The sequence below is a fragment of the Anser cygnoides genome, chromosome 2, assembly GCF_040182565.1.
Source record: "Anser cygnoides isolate HZ-2024a breed goose chromosome 2, Taihu_goose_T2T_genome, whole genome shotgun sequence".
Classification (NCBI taxonomy): Eukaryota; Metazoa; Chordata; class Aves; order Anseriformes; family Anatidae; genus Anser; species Anser cygnoides.
In genome coordinates, this window is record NC_089874.1 from 30875780 (window position 1) to 30893995 (window position 18216).

General features: G+C 35.0%; 1 protein-coding gene across 13 annotated transcripts in view; it reads right to left on the reverse strand.

Annotated features, from left to right (window-relative positions):
- The window catches only part of DGKB (diacylglycerol kinase beta), a 402831-nt gene extending 386045 nt beyond the window's left edge, over nucleotides 1–16786 (reverse strand). For 6 of the 13 annotated variants that reach the window (XM_013183481.3, XM_066991777.1, XM_066991774.1 and 3 more), the window contains exons 1-2: nucleotides 16623–16781; nucleotides 9900–9970 (exon numbers count right to left, since the gene is read on the reverse strand). The gene's annotated coding sequence lies outside the window, so the exon portion shown is untranslated. Of the gene's footprint in view, nucleotides 1–9899; nucleotides 9971–16622 lie in introns of all 13 variants that reach the window. The other 7 variants (XM_066991767.1, XM_066991776.1, XM_066991771.1 and 4 more) reach the window with 5 other exon arrangements.
- Nucleotides 16787–18216: the final 1430 nt, after the last annotated feature.

The following is an 18216-nucleotide window of genomic DNA, read 5'->3' on the forward strand; positions in this document are numbered from 1 at the left end:
TTAATTGTCATATAAAAAAAAAAAAAAGTTATGTCATCTTGTTCCTTTACATCTGACATTCTTCTGGAGTATTTTATTAATAGTATGTATCACAAAGGGTACTGGTTAAAAAAAAAAAAAAAACTAAAATAATAACCTAAGTGTACAACTCTTATACAGGAATGTAGCTCTAGGATGAAAGACATTCCTCACTTACTTTCTGAATGACAGCAACTATAGAGGTCTGTCTACACAAAAGATGGATAAAGTGAAATCAACAGGAGTAAGATGGCCATGTTTTATTGGGAATCTATGGAAAATCACTGTTTGTGAAATAACCCTACTTTGGCCTTGTTGTTCTTCTATAATATTTTGCCTTCAATCAATTCCAGCCTTTTAAACCTTTTATAGCACTTTTTTTTTTCTTTTTTTCTTTTTCCTGAGACACAGAATAGTGGAGTACCTAGAACATGATATGTTTCTAATATGAGGGATTAGCATAGTTTAATAGCTGACCTTTAACTGTTGTACTTTACATTTCCCTTAATCATCATAATGCATACAATGCAAGTTATTCTTCTGTATGTAAATGAACTGAATCTCCTGAGTTTCTGCCTAGATGTTAACATGCTAAAAAGTAACAACTATTCATGGCAACAGCTATTTTTAGAACAGACAAATAAGATTGCAGTGATTCCAAGTCACGATTAAATTCTCATATTTCCTTTTTTTTTTTTCCTTTTAAAAAGTCACAATTGATACAACCCACTCACTGAATCTACCATCATTAATGATTCCAGAAACAGTGAGTAACTAAAAATTATCTCCAAGCCAATAGCAGCTGCCAAGGCTCAAAACAACTGAAAATTATTTCACTAGAATTTTTATGCCTAAACTTGGATATAGACAGCCAAGTGTGAGCATCTTGCTACATGGCAAACTTCCTATATCATTCAGAATGGATTTGTAGTTGATAGACTAGTACAGGAATGCATTTTAGGTCAACAGAGATGGTTAACGGGTTAACGGCATCTTAACTGACTATGGCTTGCAATACACACAGGCTTCACATTGGAACTTTTTTTTTCTTTTCCATGTGGTACACTGAACACTATAAAATAAAGGGACAAATAATGGAAATATATTTATATACAAATGTTCCTTTAACTATGAGATATAAAACACCACCCTTCTATCCGAAAAAGAGAAGCAACCCACGAAGCCTAACTGATCCCCTGTAGATGCTGTGTAGCAAATGAGAACTATTGTAGCTAAACTGATTGCCACTAACAAAATTTAAAACTATGTAATGATCACCATTTGAAACTCTGTATTGATCTTAGAAGAAATTGCCTAGTGCAAGCAATTAAAAAAAAACAAGGGGGGGGAATTATTGAGATTGCTGGATAACTTTATGAACCCCATTCTCAGAAGGACAAACAACTTTTTTTTTTTTTTTGGGGGGGGGGGGGGGGGGAACGACATGATGACACCTGTACATTTAATGTTCCTCCATACCCCTGACAAACAATACACCATCTAGAAACTGGCTCTTGGAAATGATGTTATAAATAAATTGCAAGTATTAACAGAAAAAGGGGAATGGAGCTGAAATCAGTCTTGGTACCATTTCCTTCCAGCACAATTTTACTTCTCTAAAGCTATTGAACCTGGTATCATCAAAGGAAAATGTCACAGACTCTCAAAAGCAAAGGACAGACAATTCTACAGATTATTGGATCATGTCCTATTTATAGACATCTAACCTTTTCAGCCCCAAAGAAAAGCAAACAGAAAAGTAGAGTTGTGTCATAGATCCAAGCCCCAAATTACAGTAATTTTGTACTGTTATTGTATTTTGTTAATCACAGAGACTCAGCAAAACACTGAGTCACCATTAGTATGAGCAACATTTCATTGTCAGAGTAAATAAAGCTGCCATACTTAAACATTCCAAAAAAAAAGCTCTTTGCTTTTTACTTTTTTTTTTTTTACTTCTCCATGTATATTGACTTTTTTGTTTTGTTTTGTTTTGTTTTCGGTAACTGTTTAAATAACTGGATACCAGTTGGATATCCAACTTAGATAATAACTGCAAGGGAAAACAGGTAAATTCTGTAATTCCAAAGGAAACAATTCAAACAATATTAAATTCATGCCCCCATTTAGATCTTCTTTAGAAAAAAAAATCACAGAATATACAGGAAGTGCAAGATAAATATATAAAGAACCAGGAACACAATCAAATTCTACTGCACATGACTGAAAATGGGCCCAGGTTGTACAGCAGAACAAACACATTTGGAAGGGAAGAGCTTTGTCAACATTCTCTATGTAACCTGATTGCAACAGGCAGAGGAAACTGCAAAGTGTTTGCACACTTGGACCTAGTACTGATGGGCTTCAGCAACAGTCAAGACGGAAGTAAACAGACTTCTGTTTTGTGTGTTATGTTGTTCCAACCCTCCCTACTCCCTCCACCCAGGCTTACAAACATAAATTACACTATAGGATTTTTTATTTTTTTTTTAATTGCTCTGACAAATTACGGAATTATGTACCTCAGAATATTCTCCTCTGAATGGTGAACTAAAATTAAATAGTTCATCTCCATTATATTCTTAATCTTCAAGACAATCTTCATAGTTCATTAAATTAACATTATGGCTCTCCTAAATAATAATTAAAAAAGAAAAATTGAAAGATCTGAAATCCCCCAGACTGAGTGCACATTGCCACACTTTTGCTATTGTAGGCCTCACCTTTATTTCAAACACTGAGCACCAGTTTTGAAACTCAGCCACTCCTACAGTCCACCACGTAATTGAAACTTTCAGTGTGTTGGGCTAATAGCTCATCACACTCATTCATACCAAACATAAGGGTCCATAAATGACTGCACAGGATTAACCCATATGTTTTATCAGATAAATCTGTGAGGATTGTGCCAACCCTCTCTAAACTTTAGATTGAGTTAGTTTTATGCCATTAGCAACTCATGGCAAACATTTCTTTCAAATGGACTCGCTAAACTGTAACTGAAATATGGCAAGTAAATACTGTATATATTTTCATTTCACCATAAGACACATATGTATATAACTTTCTATTTTAGCAATTTTGTCTTCATTTCTCTTAATTCAATCATCACCAAATAAAGAGGAAATGTAGGGGTTTTCTGAACAAAGATCCTCACATCTGATAGCAGGACAGCAGCATGATTTTCAACACTAGCCTCTTTGGCAAGAATAGTATCGTACATGAGATACAATATCATGTGCATTACTCTATGGGAAAAATGGCAGGGTTTCTATCCCTGGTATCTTAAGAAAAACAGCAATATTACAAATACATTTTTCAAGAAACTTGTGACCTTCAAGTATTAAGCATAACAAAACAGCCCTGGAGTGGTCTGATTTCAAAACTACCTTGAAAATTCCTTGTTTGGATTATTAATGTGATGTAGCACTCTGTTATAAAGGAAAAAGATACTGGTTCTTTTGATAGAATAACCCCACGATGTTCTATGCCAGGAAGAATCACAAGAAGCTAAACCAGTGCCTAGAGGTATTTATATTGGCATCATCAAGAGGTCAACAATTTATGCATTCAGTTCATTCCACCGAATCAATTTATATATGAACTCAAAGATTAGACTATAAAGTTTTTCATATGATGAAACATGTTTGTATGGGGAATTTCATTGATTTCAGTCAAGCAGCTTACATGACAAAAGCAGCTTACATGACAAATAAGTTTTGCACAATCTAGCCTTTGGCAATTTATTAACCCTTCAAGCTGTTATTCAAGCCAACTAAAAAAAAAATGATTTTGTCAAGTGACAACTTCACAACAACCACCTGTTTAAACAGCCAGTTTACATTAAAAAAAAAAAAAAAACTATTAGAATTTTTTTCAGCACTTGTCTGCTTGACCTGACATCCATTCATTTATACCTTCCCTCAGAGTCCAAAATGTCATTTTAACCTACTTTTTCAGTCGTTCAAATCTCTTCGCATTGGGATAGCACAATGCCTCTGAAACACCATGTGTAAATTTATGTTGTTGATATACATTTTAAAAATCAGACTGCTAAGTTCTTTTCACAGTTATTTGCAAGATACAGGCATTAACAGAGGGTGAGTCATCTGACTTCTCTCAGAATAGTATGAGCTGTGCTCAAGGGTTACATTTTTGTCTTAGCTGAGTACAGGGGAGGCCACTGATAGCACAAACTTAAATGCCTAAATTTTAACACACTTATTAAACCATAGGAATATGGCTACAGCCTGCAAAGAAGGGGCAGGAGTCAGTTATGGTCTCACATAGTCATAAACAATCCCTCTACAAATATTTATTACATCTGGAGATACGATGTTAACTCATAACACTATATCATGCAAATGCTTACAGAAGTTAGGAACATGACTTCTGATCAGGTGTCAGTCTGATGCTTGGGTGATGATATAAAATGCAATTAAGAAAAAATAATATACAAGTAAATATATATGAAAATAGTTTCCGTTTTTCAGGAAAAAAAAACATTCAAAGTCAGTTCACAGAACTTTCACTTATTTCTAAGAAATAATATATATATTTTCTATTTGTAAGCAGTTCAGGTTTGAGGACAAAAAATACTTTATCAAAGGATTTTAACAAGGTCTTTGGTCACTCTGTGCCTTGGAACATTAAGTAATTATTGACATAACATTAAAATAAAAAATAAAAAATAAAAATAAAAAAAGGATATCAGCTTATTTTGCCGAATTCTAACTGACTAGCTCTAATCAAAGAATTTCATTACTGCAGTGGCAAATATCCATATATCAAGCTTCACTTGATGACTCAGATACTATGCAATTACTTTAGAGACACTTATGTCTGTTCCTATAATTGTAAGAAATGTCATAGGGGAAAAATGGGATAAAAAAATCTTTCTATAGCCCATTTTCATTAATTAAAAATATGACCAAATTAGAACACGAATAAGACTTTTAATTTAATCTAAAATATGTTCAGTAAGAGTGAATGTTTATATGTACATTCCAGCAAGCATAAAACCCACAATAACTTTATTTATTTATTTATTTATTTTTGCTAGCAGTGCTCTAATGCTTGGTAAGTCTAACTATCAAAATTGAGATCAGAAAATAAATTAATCCAAAAATTCTACACGAAAGACAACTCACTGGAGTCTTTTCACTGTTCTCTCTTGAAATAGAATTTACATATTAGATCCATACCACATAATGACATGACCTGACAATTCTTTTTTAAATCAAGAATTTTAATTGAGAAATGGAAATGAGAATACATTCACTTCACTTCACTACAGATTTGACTCAGTTCATCCATATTTGACACAATACCCTCAGCCAAACCACTCTTAACAGCTTCTATAATTATGGAGAGAAAACTGATCAAGTTAGCCACATAGGAAGAATGGGACATCCATATTACACTCCACAACCAAGTTGACTTTACCTTATGTGTCAGACGCTTAGGGCAAAATTGACATTCCTTTTTCATCTTGTAGAGTTCACAACTTTCCCTGGTGTTCAACAAATAATAAGCATTTCTTTATAACATGGAAGTGCAGAAGATTCCAAAATCATTGGAGCCAAAGTTAGTGCAGTATTGACATATAATTCATTTTCTTCACTGCTTGCCTATGGTTGTCATTTTCTACATGCACTGTAGTTAGAGCACTGAGGGAGAATATGTTACATAATACTAAAAAACACAGGGCAGAATACCTTCCAATAGCACTCAATAATATGTTCCTCAAAAATGAAGGTAAACAAGGAAAAGAATTTAGAGTCCTCAAAATTTTTGCTTTCAAAAGGTAAAGAGTTAAATAACACATAAAAACAGTCATCAGCATTGAGAACATTTTGTTTCTTTAGCCTACAAATCACTGGTTTATTTTATAACCCAAAAACACTAAACCATTTTCTCTCTACAAAACACAGGTGAGGGTTTCAAAACAGTTTTTAACCTGGAGATACTGTTCTATCTGAAAGTACCAAAAGAAATCTTAGCATTATTATAATGAGTATTGTAACAGAGTAATTATTATTTTTATTATTATTATTTTTAGAGCTACTCCACTTTTTCAGAGATGTCTGAGACACACTCTTCTCAATAACTTTGAGACACAACAGCAGAGGAAGACATGGAAGTTTACAAATGGTTCTCTCTTGTATAATCAACAACAGATTTAAATGTCTTTAAGAAATGGATTGTCTAAGTGCATTTTTAATAGAGTGCAAAATTTTGGTAAAGAAGAGAGAAATATTTAGCTGAAGGTGTTAATCCTATTAGACAATGAGCAACAGTCATTCAGCTTTAGCAATTTTAGGGAAGCATAAAGCCCATTACAGCGAAGAAAACATCAGTATTCCATTGATAGTGTTTTATTTCTTTTCAGTGGTTTTGTCTGACAAGGTTTCAGACAGAATATAATATCTCAAACCTGTCAACACTGACAAGAAACTTCAGTGACAGGAATCATCATAAATTGTCTTTCTTACTGTGTGAGAGCTTTAATTTTGCACTTTGACTGAAGTGGTTTATGCCAGGATAATTTTAAGCAGAGCTGGCTATAAAACGTGCTTTTTTGTGCTATTTAGAACATAAGACTTAACTTTTTTTTTTTCAAAGTATACCTCTTGAGTAACAATACACATTTGTTAATGGAAGAACATAGCCTTAGACAAAGCACCTGCTGACATAAAAAACCAAGCTGCTATGCTGTTCTGTTTGTGGCTTTGAGCAGTTCTTCATTTCTTTGTCTCTATACTGTCTCTCCATCTCTCTAGTCTCTTTTGCACCTCTTGTTTTAATCTTCAGTATTTCTCACAATCTGAAGTTTAGCATCCAGTATAAAATATTAAACACCAACAGTTAGATTAAAGCTCTCATGCATAATGCAAGATGTTAGAGGAGCTTTTCTTTCTATATGTTCTGAGACCAAGAGACAAGAATCAGCTAAAGAAATTATGTAGATTACAGAAAATATAAAACTTGTTTTGAACATTTTTTTCCTCTTCATAAAACCAGTAAGAGATACAAGTTTTCCCAGCTTATCTCTAAAAGAAGACCTGTTTCCCCTTGATTAATGATTTCTCCTTGAGGAGTGAGATCTAATTCTCCACTGTGAACAGCACTGACACCACAGAGCACAACCAAGCATTTTATTTTCCTTCCACTTTCTAAAATACAGATGTTAGCTGATACGTGTTTCTTTCTGAAGTGGTCCTACGTGATGAGGTCATGTTGTGGGGAGAAACAATTAACTTGCCCCAAAAGCAGCTGTGTCCTAGGGAGTAGCAGCCCAACCATAAACATATTTATTTCTTTGGACACAACTTTTGAGGAAATCCCTTGAGAAAAACCTGTGAACTCATCTTTGTTTATTTGGAGCATGTATACATAAATATGCAAGTTTAAAAAGCCATAAGCACATTGAAAACAAAATACTAATTACTGATTGGCATTAGCTTAAAAACATATTTGCAGAATTAAGGGTGAAAAAAAGAGAGAAAATCCTGTTTATTTATTATATCTCTTCATTCCTCATCTGCAGCTTGAATGCAGGGAAGGAGGAATGCACATTACTGTGGCTAATGCACAGTATTTATATTCAGATCCTTTCAGTTTCCTCTCATCAGTATCTAGAAAAGATGAGCACATGGTGCTATACAACAATGAATAGTGAATCACATTTCAGATTGTCTTTTGTAGCTCTTTGTGTTTAATGAAACAATTCATACAGTAAAACTTGTGGTGGACCAATACTATTGCCAAAGAAGTGGGGTTTGTTTGTTTGTTTCCCCTGGTTGTGAAGGATCCTTAGAAACTAAGGAAATATCAATGAACGAAGTCTCGTGTCATTTACCTTTCTTAGCTTTTAAGAGTTCCCCTATGCTATAAAAATACTGAACTTGTTCACAATTCTAAAATAATGTTGCTGCAACTCCTTTGTTTTCTGATGAGAGATTTTCAGTCTAAGTTTGTAAAGATTTTTGATTGAAATACTTTAATAAAATATCATAGATAATATTTTGGACTACCTCTGATAAGGTGACATTACCTATACGCCTCTGAACAAAAATAAATCTTGTAATGCTGTCTTAAATAAAATTTTAATCAGACAACATTGGATTACAAACAAGGTGCTAGTCTTTCTTCCTGTGCCTTTTTTTTTTCTGGTTTACAGGATTTCTTCCTGAACAAATATTAATTAAATTTTCTCAAGTATTTAATTGATTCACCTTTAATTTCATCTTTTACAAGCCTGTTGCAGATCTAAAGTTCTTTTAAAAAGTGTTTCTTGTTCTTTATCAACAGTTAATCTGCAACTCAAGAGTGGTCTAGAAGCATAAAGAAACTCAAGACACAGAACTGCTGAGATTGGAAGGCACCTCTTGAGATCATTTACTCCATCTTGTCGCTCAAAGCAGGGTAAACTACAGCAGGTTGCTCATGGCTACGTGCAGTCCTGCTTTGAGTATCTCCAAAGATGGACACTCCACACACTCTCTGGGCAACCCTTTCCGGTGTTTGAACCCCCTCACAAAAACTAAAAATAAATAAATAAATAAATAAATAAAAAAGTGTAAACAGAATTACTTGTATTTCAGTTTCAGTTGGTGTCCATTGCACTTTCATTTACAGAAAGTTAGAAGCGTTACGCCCTCGAGCACTTCCTGCCCAAATCCAGCATCGCCGCCATTAAATCGGGCATTGCTGCCATTTTGCAGCCACTCGCTGAGGTGATCAGTGGCAGAGCAGACGCGTTTTGCAGCAGAGAGGGGGATCGGGGCTGGGACGCCTCTTCTTCTGTCATCAAGGCCACTCGAGGCAGCCGAGGCAGCTGCCAGGACCCGGCAGCCCTCGCGTGGGAGGCTGACGAGGTGTAGGCAGGGGCAACAGCGCCCCCTCCCGTGCCTTTCGAAGGCAGCCCCTGGGGAGCACGCCGACCAGGACGGGCAAGCAGGGCATGGCGTGGCTATTTGAGCAGCAGTGCACGCAGGCAGGGCGTGCATGGAGAGGGCAGTGCACCCCTCTCTGCTCAGGAGAACAGCTCATCTACTGGCTGTCCACCTATAGCTAAACCGCCATGGTCTGCACTAGGCAGAAAGCTCTTTCTAGAAAGTCTGTGGCCACCCAGACTGAGTGCCTGTTCAAAAATGCGGCAGTTCAGGTCTCTGGGTGCAAGGAGTGCCTGAGCCTGTTTCTGCCACCTGAGGGTGGCAGAGACACCGGGTGTGTGAGGTGTGACCACGTGGATGGTCAGCCTGGTGGCAGAGCTCAGGGAGGAGGTGGAGAGGTTAAGGGCTATCAGGGAGTGTGAGCAGGAGATAGGTGGAGCAACTCCCTGCCAGGCCTGAAAGAAAGGCACCGGGGTGAGACACCCCAAATACCAGCCCTGAGGCTTAGACAGCCAGCAGAGGCTCCACAAGAAACACATCACCCCCTATCACCTTGTGAGCAGATAATAGGAGGGGACCAGCGAGCAGGCAGAGTTCCTGCTACAGTGAACCTTCTCTCCTCTGCTCCCCCTAACAACAATGGTGATGAATTGGGGGGCAGGGGACAATGGCAAAAGGTCCGTGCTCGGCGTTACAAGCATAGGAGGTGCATCTGCCCAGTGATTCCCCTACCTCCCCAGCTGCCCCTGCAGAACAGGTACACTGCTCTGTGAGGACAACTGGACAATGGTGAGGGTGATGGTTCTTCCTACTTGGAGGTTTCACCAAAGCCTAATCAGACTAGCTGCTGCATTAAAACCTCCTCAGTAAAGAATAAAAGATGCATCATTGTCATTGGTGACTCACTGCTGAAGGGAGCAGAAGGTCTGATATGCACACCAGACCAGCTACACAGGGAGGTAGCATATCTACATAGTTACATACCTAAGAGACAGACAGCAGCTCGCCTCATGAAGCTCTCCGACCAGGGTGGGAAAGACCATGGAAATGTACTTCTGTGAGAGAGGAAGAAAGGACCAAAGACAAGGCCTGTTACAACTTTATGGATTGGGGCATAAATCGTTGACCCACATTTGTAAACCTCTGGATCTCGATATAGCTTTTTTTTTTTTTTTTTAAACACAGAAGGCAAATTAGATATATTAATGAGACTATTACTATAAACGAGGTAATACTGAGGGTTCAGTAATTTCCAAATTCTCGTTTTTAGATAACAAAGCTGAAATAAAGTGTAAGAAGAAAAATGTATCTCTACAGGAAAAGCAAATAGACAAACATGGGAAGTCAAACTGAAAGATGTTTAGGGAAGGGAAGGGAAGGGAAGGGAAGGGAAGGGAAATTACAGCTTACTCTGCCATAACCCTCTGAGAATGTTTCAGATGAATGTTGAGATTAAAAAATTGCATGTAGCTTAAGTAATAAAACATTCTCCTTAAGAATTCATTAAAAATTTAACCTACATTTTTGGCAATTAAAATATTCTTAAGCTGTTGTATATACCTGAAAAAAATCAGAAGAAATAATTTATGTAAACACAAAAGATGTCATTGAAGAAACTGAAGAAATAATAGTTCAATATTCTGAAGAATCAGAAAGAAAGAAAAAAAAAACACACAAAAAAAACCACTTCACTAACAGCGTAGACTACGTTGTAAATGGTCCCTTACAGCTAACATTTGCTATGCTAAACATTATATATCTGTTTCCACTTAACTTCTTTTTTAGCAAGACTATAGTCAAAACTGTAATCAAACTAATTACGGGGCAGTGCATCCTATATAGCTGATGACAGGTTTTCAAGCACATTTTCTAAATTCTTGTGTTCCTCATCTACTTTTGGTCTTTGACTATATTATTAACTTTTTCCTCTACCACTTTTCAAAGTCATAAAACTGGGGCAATGCTTAGCTGTATGCTAGAGGTGAAGACTAGTTAGTATTTACACAGTCCTTAAAACATGCAAAGCATCATACAAATTACAATCTATCAGATTTACAATCACAATCTACTTTAAAAACATATATATATATATATTTTTGAAAACTATTGTTTAGAAATTGTATTGCTCTCATAATTTTCACCTTAACCTGGAACCTTTGACAGGTTGGAGAAATGGGCTGAAAGGAACCTCATGAAATTCAACAAGGGGAAGTGCAAACTCCTGCATCTGGGGAGAAGCAACCCCAGGCACCAGGACATGTTGGGACCACCCAGCTGGAAAGTAGCAGAGGGGTTGGACCAGATGATCTCCAGAGGTGCCTTTTAGCCTCAGTCACTCTGTGATTCTGTTTGTCTACTGGATTTGAGAGAAATAACCCTTAAAAATATATATCTATAATAAGACAATAGTATCAAGTGGAGAGTATTGACAGGACTGAGTTAAAGAACGGCTCTTTATCAGAATCTGACCTCTGTCATATGTAAGATTATACATGGTATGTTTTGCACTGACTTTCAGTGGCAATATAGTGTTACATCAATCAATATTTTTGGGGGTCTAAGGAGACAAAAACAAATATTTGGGAAATAAGGCTCTCTGTATACACTGGGACAAATAAGATTACTCAAATAATAGAAGGATATATTTTTCCTCATTTCATGTACAAATGATTTCATATCCATTATTACAGTTACTAATTATATCTTTTCTCTAGAAAAAAGGAAAGTGCATGGTGTGTTACAAATTCATAAATAGACGTATTGCAGAAATAAATGGTCAAATCTGAATGTGAAATTTTGTCACATGCTTCAAAACCAAGGCTGACAAGACAATTCATTGATAGACCCACATTCTGAACGTGGCAGACATTAACAAATGAAATGTCTAAGGAATAGATACAAAGTGAAAGTATCTAAAATCATGACTAATTCTTGCAGTGAAACTTCTTCACAGGCTTTGAGGCAGGAGCAATGAAAGAAGGCACAGTATGAAGCAGAGAAGGAGCAGTTCATGACTATAATAATGCCCGTTTGTTCTTGGACTTACCAGTAACTACCAACCCACCAACATTTGTAATAATTATTCTTCTTTTCTCAGCTAGTTCTCTGGAAAGGTGACTGTGAATTTGTATGGAATATCCAGTGTGTTAAAAGAACTTACACCAGAGTTGAGTGGGAAAGTAAAGTAGAGGATCATCTTCCCTTTTGTTTTTGAAGAGAGAATCTCATGGGAGGCATAGAAGAAGCCATCTTAAAGGAAACTTGAGATTTCCTCTTTGTGGATTATTCTTATGTGAGGACTGAACTGAGCCCAGGTGTGATTAGTTTAAATTTGAAGTTGTGCAATTGTAAAAACTAAGTTCCAAATAAAGACATTATTCTAAGTAATCCCTAAGTATCAAAAAGCATATTTTTTTTCTAAAATTTTCAAAAAGCGTGAAAACAAGACACCTAAGGAACAATACTTATACACATATTTCACATATGTTGTGGACAGTTTTAATGATACTCAGCAAGCCATATTACATGAAAATTTAAATATTCTAACACCCCCTTTTGTTTTCACCATAGAAGAAGTGAAAACAGTGCTGCTGTGCAACAGCAATGAAAAGCCAGTTGTATATATAAAGAGAAGGCACACAGAATCATCAAACAGGCACATGTAAATAATATGAATGGTTATATAGAAACACATTTTTAAATGAAGGAAAATCACTAAAATAAGTAAATAAATTTCCATTCTAATTACATCTTTATGACTTCAAAATATATATTTTGAAGTCCTAAATATATACTTTTTTGTCTTATCCATGATGCATTTATATTATAAGCTGAGAATCAAACTGAATTCTTTATAACCTGTATATCATCACTTGCAATACTAGGTATGGGATCTATATTATGACCTTGGTTAAAATTTTGCAGTTTGTTATTTTGCATATATACAGGGATTTGGTAATTCTCCTGAAGAATGAAAGAAAGAACAGAATCAACTTCATTCTGCCATGTGTGTTTACTTAGATAATTAAAGTCAGTTAATCATCCATTCTGAAAGTAACATAAACTACCAATTAAAATATACTCAACAGGTAGAAATGCTTATTAAAAAGGCACCACTATTACACAACTATTTCAGAATTACACTTAAACTTACACCTCTTAACATAATTTAGATTTGATAAAGTTAACTATTTTTGTTCTACCTCTTTTTAAAACAGACTCCCTTATCAGCTTATTTGGAAGCAAAAATTTCCAATGAGAGATTCTACATTTCCAGTCTTTGGTCCTAAGAGATGGAAAGTTTTCCCTAATACCTTTCTTTGCTACAAAATGTACTCTTTTGTCTCATAATATTGGTAGCATTTGATTTCCAAACTGCCAATAACCTTTCTTTCACAGAATGATGTTAATTGCTTTCTTTAAATTTTCATGATCAGTCATATTTTCCAACCTATCATTCTTCTTGCTCTGCTCTAGACTCAAAATTATTTCAATTTTTCTGAAGAGCTTGGTGTTCATAGTCATATTACTCCAGCTAGGTACTACTATATTAGAAAGAGAGAAAATTTTCAAAACTTAAAAACAAAAAAAAATCAGAGTCATTCATGGGTATTAAAATGGGAGTACTTTAAAGATTTCTAAGGTTTTGTCTAGAACAACAACAAGAATTCCCAAACTCACAGTTTATAGCTTAATTTTTTTGGAAAAAAAAATATTTGTTTTTATATCTGTTGTTTTGCTTGTTGAAAACATTACAGAGCGACACTCCGAGAAGAATTCAGGAAATGAAGAAAAACTATAGTAAACAATTCAAAAGCAGCTTAATTTGAAACACTAAAGAATGATTTAGCTTCAAGATTTGTGCTACAAATTAAAGCACATAACAGGTAGTATCAATTAGTTTGATTATGAATCCCTTTCCTGGTCTCTGGGATATATACTTTGTTAACAGAACATACAATGGACCCATAAAATATATCAGTGTGAGCAATGACTGCAGCTTGCTTTTACATTTTCCTAAATAGATTACTGTCTATACCACTTAAACATTTGTAGGTCTAATTAGGTAAACTTTGATTTATTTTGTCTATCAATTCTCATTTGTAGTTATTTATTCTTTTCTAAGAAATTGAAAATTCTATTGTCAAAATCATGCAAGTGTTATAAACTGTATTCCATATTTATATTACGTTTTAGAGAACTAAACATGCAGATAAACCACAATGGCATGTTCATATAATATGCAGTAATTTCATTGACATCACTATTTCTCTAAAATATTTCAATATCAGAATTTTCACTTGCACAATGCAATACACTATTTATTTATTTTCACTGATCACAATAAAGCTAATGAGTTGTCTTTCTAGTCATCAAATAACTGAACATTTTTAAACAGATTTTAAATGTTAAAAAGGCCTTAATCCCACTACTTGTCAGCAGCAACCAGGTGCAATTTGTCAGACCTTTTAAAGCAAGACCGGAGTTAAACTAACCATTGTCTGAGCTCTGACAGTGAAGTGAATGAACCAGCTCCAGGTCTCTCAGCAGTGTGGTCAAAGCCAAATTTTCCTATCCAAAGGACACAAGGCTGGGACCCGAACAGAGCTGGAAAAGAAAAAGCTGGAACTAGACTAGAGCCCGGGGGATCTGGACTTGCACCTTTCTGAAACCAGCAAAGAAGCAGAGAGAAAACAAGTTGTGCTCCCTCTGGGAGCAGCCTCTCTGCCCTTGCTGCTGTACCTCTCAGTCTTTGTCATCCACAGCAGGGTTTCTTCAGGTCCTTCTTTGGGAAAAGCCACCTCCTGCAGTCTAATGGCCTGGCATTTTCTTTCCTCACCTATGCTAAAGGTCCATCCACAGGGCAACTGCCCATCTTGTGTTCTTACTGCACTAAAGCAGGATGTTTCAGATGAAGCATTATAATTGAGTGCATGCTATTTGGGAAGAGGAGAAGGAATCATTCTCTTTTAAGTCCCTTTTATAAACAAGGCATCAACAGAATGATCTTCTCACATGGTACAGTGTGAAAGAGAGCCAGAGAATATTACCTGTAGACCATATAATCTTCTTTGATTGTTGTTACCATTGATCCCTTTATACAGAAGTTATATGTTCAGTTGATTTTATTTCAGTCTGTTAATCAATATTGCCATCTGACCATTTAGTGTTAAGGTGCCTGTATGACAGAAGTTTAATTCAGGCTTAAAATACCTTGAAAGCAAGCAGACTAACATATTATGATAGAAAAAAAACAAACAAACAAAAACAAACAAACAAAAAAACTTAAATGCAGAGGAATTGAGGAAAGCGACTAACCCACTAAAGAGCTCAGGACCTTCATTTTAAAAGCAGATATCATACTCCCTTTTTGATGGGGAGGCAGGGAGGGGGGCAGGTTGTGGGTTTTTGTTTGTTTGTTTATTTTTACATAATACACACAGGGCTCCATGGCAGAAGAGGAACCTGCCATAGAGGAGGAAGAACTTGTTCTCACTTGTTTGATCTCTATGTATCATGTACTGATTGCTGTTTTCCTGACAGCTTTCCCCTTTAGACGGGATTTCTTTTTAACTGCTGAATACTTATGCCTACCCTCAAACTCTATATGCAGAAATCCTACCTCAATGTTATATTACTTAGTTATGTTTCAACAAAAAATGTCATGTAAATGATAACTTTTTGGATTGTCCAGTTTTCCCATTAAAGTCATCTCAGAGAATAACCTGAGATGTCTAAGAAAAAGACAATATAAAATCTTATTAAAGATTTTATTAAAAAAAAACCTTATTAAAGTTATTTGAATACTGTATTTGATAAATAATTAAAATTCTCTTTTGAAGTAAACATTGCTTTAAAATAAATATGCTTGGACGTGTCTATAAATCATCATCAGTTAAATTTATTTTAACTGAAATAAAGATCAAGGTAGCCAGAGCTTAATAAAGATGCTTTTTTCCTCTTACACAGTTAAAAGACAGCAAAGCAAACATGCAAAGGACTCCCCATATGAGTTTTGGATTTGATTAAGATTTATTAGGAGTACAAATACCACTGGGAAAATATAATTTAGGTTTACTTGCATGCTATGATACTATGTTCCTAAACAGCAATAAATTCAGCAATATGCCTTGTGAAGACATTTGCAAAATTGTGATGTAGACAAATGAACTTAGAGATACTATGAATTTTACTAATCTTTTGATATTTCTACAGACTACAATTTTCACAAGTTTTTTTTGCCAACACCAGCATAGTATTTCTGACGTGGCAAAACTGAAACATTAAAATCCATGAGACGGGAGAAATCAAATAGATTCACAAGCAGAAAATAAACTGTGGATTGTAAAATATAACTGGAGTGCTGTACACAGGTCCCATGGCTTAGCTGAAGCAGCACAGAACCAGAAATGCATAAGGGTGGAAAGATTATTTTAAATGAAAAGGAGAGAAACAATTGATTACAGGAAAAAATCCCTCCAAACCCTAATCCATTTAGAAGTTAAATTACACACATTCCATCTCTAAATGTTTTACTTTGTCAGATTAAAAATAATAATAATAATAATCCTGTTCTACTTTTGAGAAATATATCAAAACATTTTTTTAAATATTCAAATACTTATATTTCAGAGAATGCATTTTTTTCTTCTTGTTTTTACTAGTTGAGAAGTAAAAGCATGTGTATGAATAATATATTGCTCTTACCTGTTTTAAAAAGCTAGCTTGTTACTGGTTTGAGAATACCTTGATCCGATGTCTATATCAAATCATCTGACCTTAAATGAAACCTTGTATTAGGCAGAAGAATCATTTCTATTACTTTTTCTAATATATATATATATGAGACAGATCCTTTTTGCAAGGTAGCCTAGAGTGACTAGTTCTTGTCATAATGTTGTCATAGTGACAGTGACATCAATATACTTCATGACAATCAGTACAGCAGTTTATCTGGAGAAAATATCAGTGTCGATTCCTGAGTGTATTTTGCGTTGGTCTCCTTTTCATGTTTCATTAGATTATTTATACCATTCCTTAATCCAAATATGACTATACTAATTCTGATTGTAAGCAGCCTTGAAAGGAGGAGGAAAAAAAAAAAAAAAAAAAAAAGGAAACAACAAAAGAAACACCAAAAGTTTGCCTGTAAAATTTCTGCACACAAATTAAAATCTCAAGTATTTGCTACCATAATGAACAGACCTTCTAGGTCTGATTCTGTAACTCTGCCCACATAGTCCTTTTCAAAATAAGAAATGAAGCTTCTTACAGGGTAAAGTCATATACACAAGAAGTAGAAACTGTAAAAGGAGCAAAAAATGGTCCCACATATATTCTCAGTCTTACAGTATCTTCTTGCAAAATATAGTTATGTCCTTTAAAACAAACAAACCAAAACCCGCAAAACCCTCAATTTCATTGTAATTCTTCAATTTGTTGTAATATTTAAGTGCCTATTTTCAACCTACACCTTGTCACCTTTCTGAAACTGCACATTTTCACTAAAGGCTACATGATATGAAGTTCTGGAACAGAAAGTGTATGTTCCTTGATTTTTGTTTGGGAACTCATGGTAGGTGAAGGCTGCAGTTCACCTTTTACACATCTAGCCTTTGTTCTTTGTTTGGTTTAGTGATTTAGTGGAGGACTTGTTAGTGTTAGGTCAGAGGTTGGAGAAGGTGATCATGGAAGTCTCTTCCAACCTAGATGGTTCTGTGATTCTATATGAAATCTGCCAAAGAAAATTAGTGCGGAATGTAGTATTTTCTATTGATAATATAAATAATTTTCAGAGTACAGATAATATACTCTGATGTTAATTTCAAACATTTCCTTCAAATGGCATGACTATTAAAAAAAAAAAAAAAACACTTCATAAGCTATTGATAGGATATTGATAGGAGCTTGAATCTTAAACCAGAACTCTTTTTTATTGTTTTTTTATTATTATTATTTTTATTTAGCATATTAAGTAGAAAATAATCCAAAACACCTCTCCAGTTTCTAAAGGAAATTTCATTGTACCAGTACATAAATCCAACGTGTTCTGATATATTGAAGATCTCATGTTTTTGTGGTAAATATGGATTCATATACATTAAAAACAATAGATAACATCCAATCAAATGATCAAGTATTAGGTTTAGGAAAAAAAAGAAAAAAGTATTATAAGTCAAAATTAACAAAATAGCTGTAACCAAAGAGTTTATATTCAAAGACAGGGTTTGAAACTCAGAAGATAGGCTAGTTAACAAAAGAATGAGGTTCCCTGATAGCTACTCACAGATTGCCAAACCAT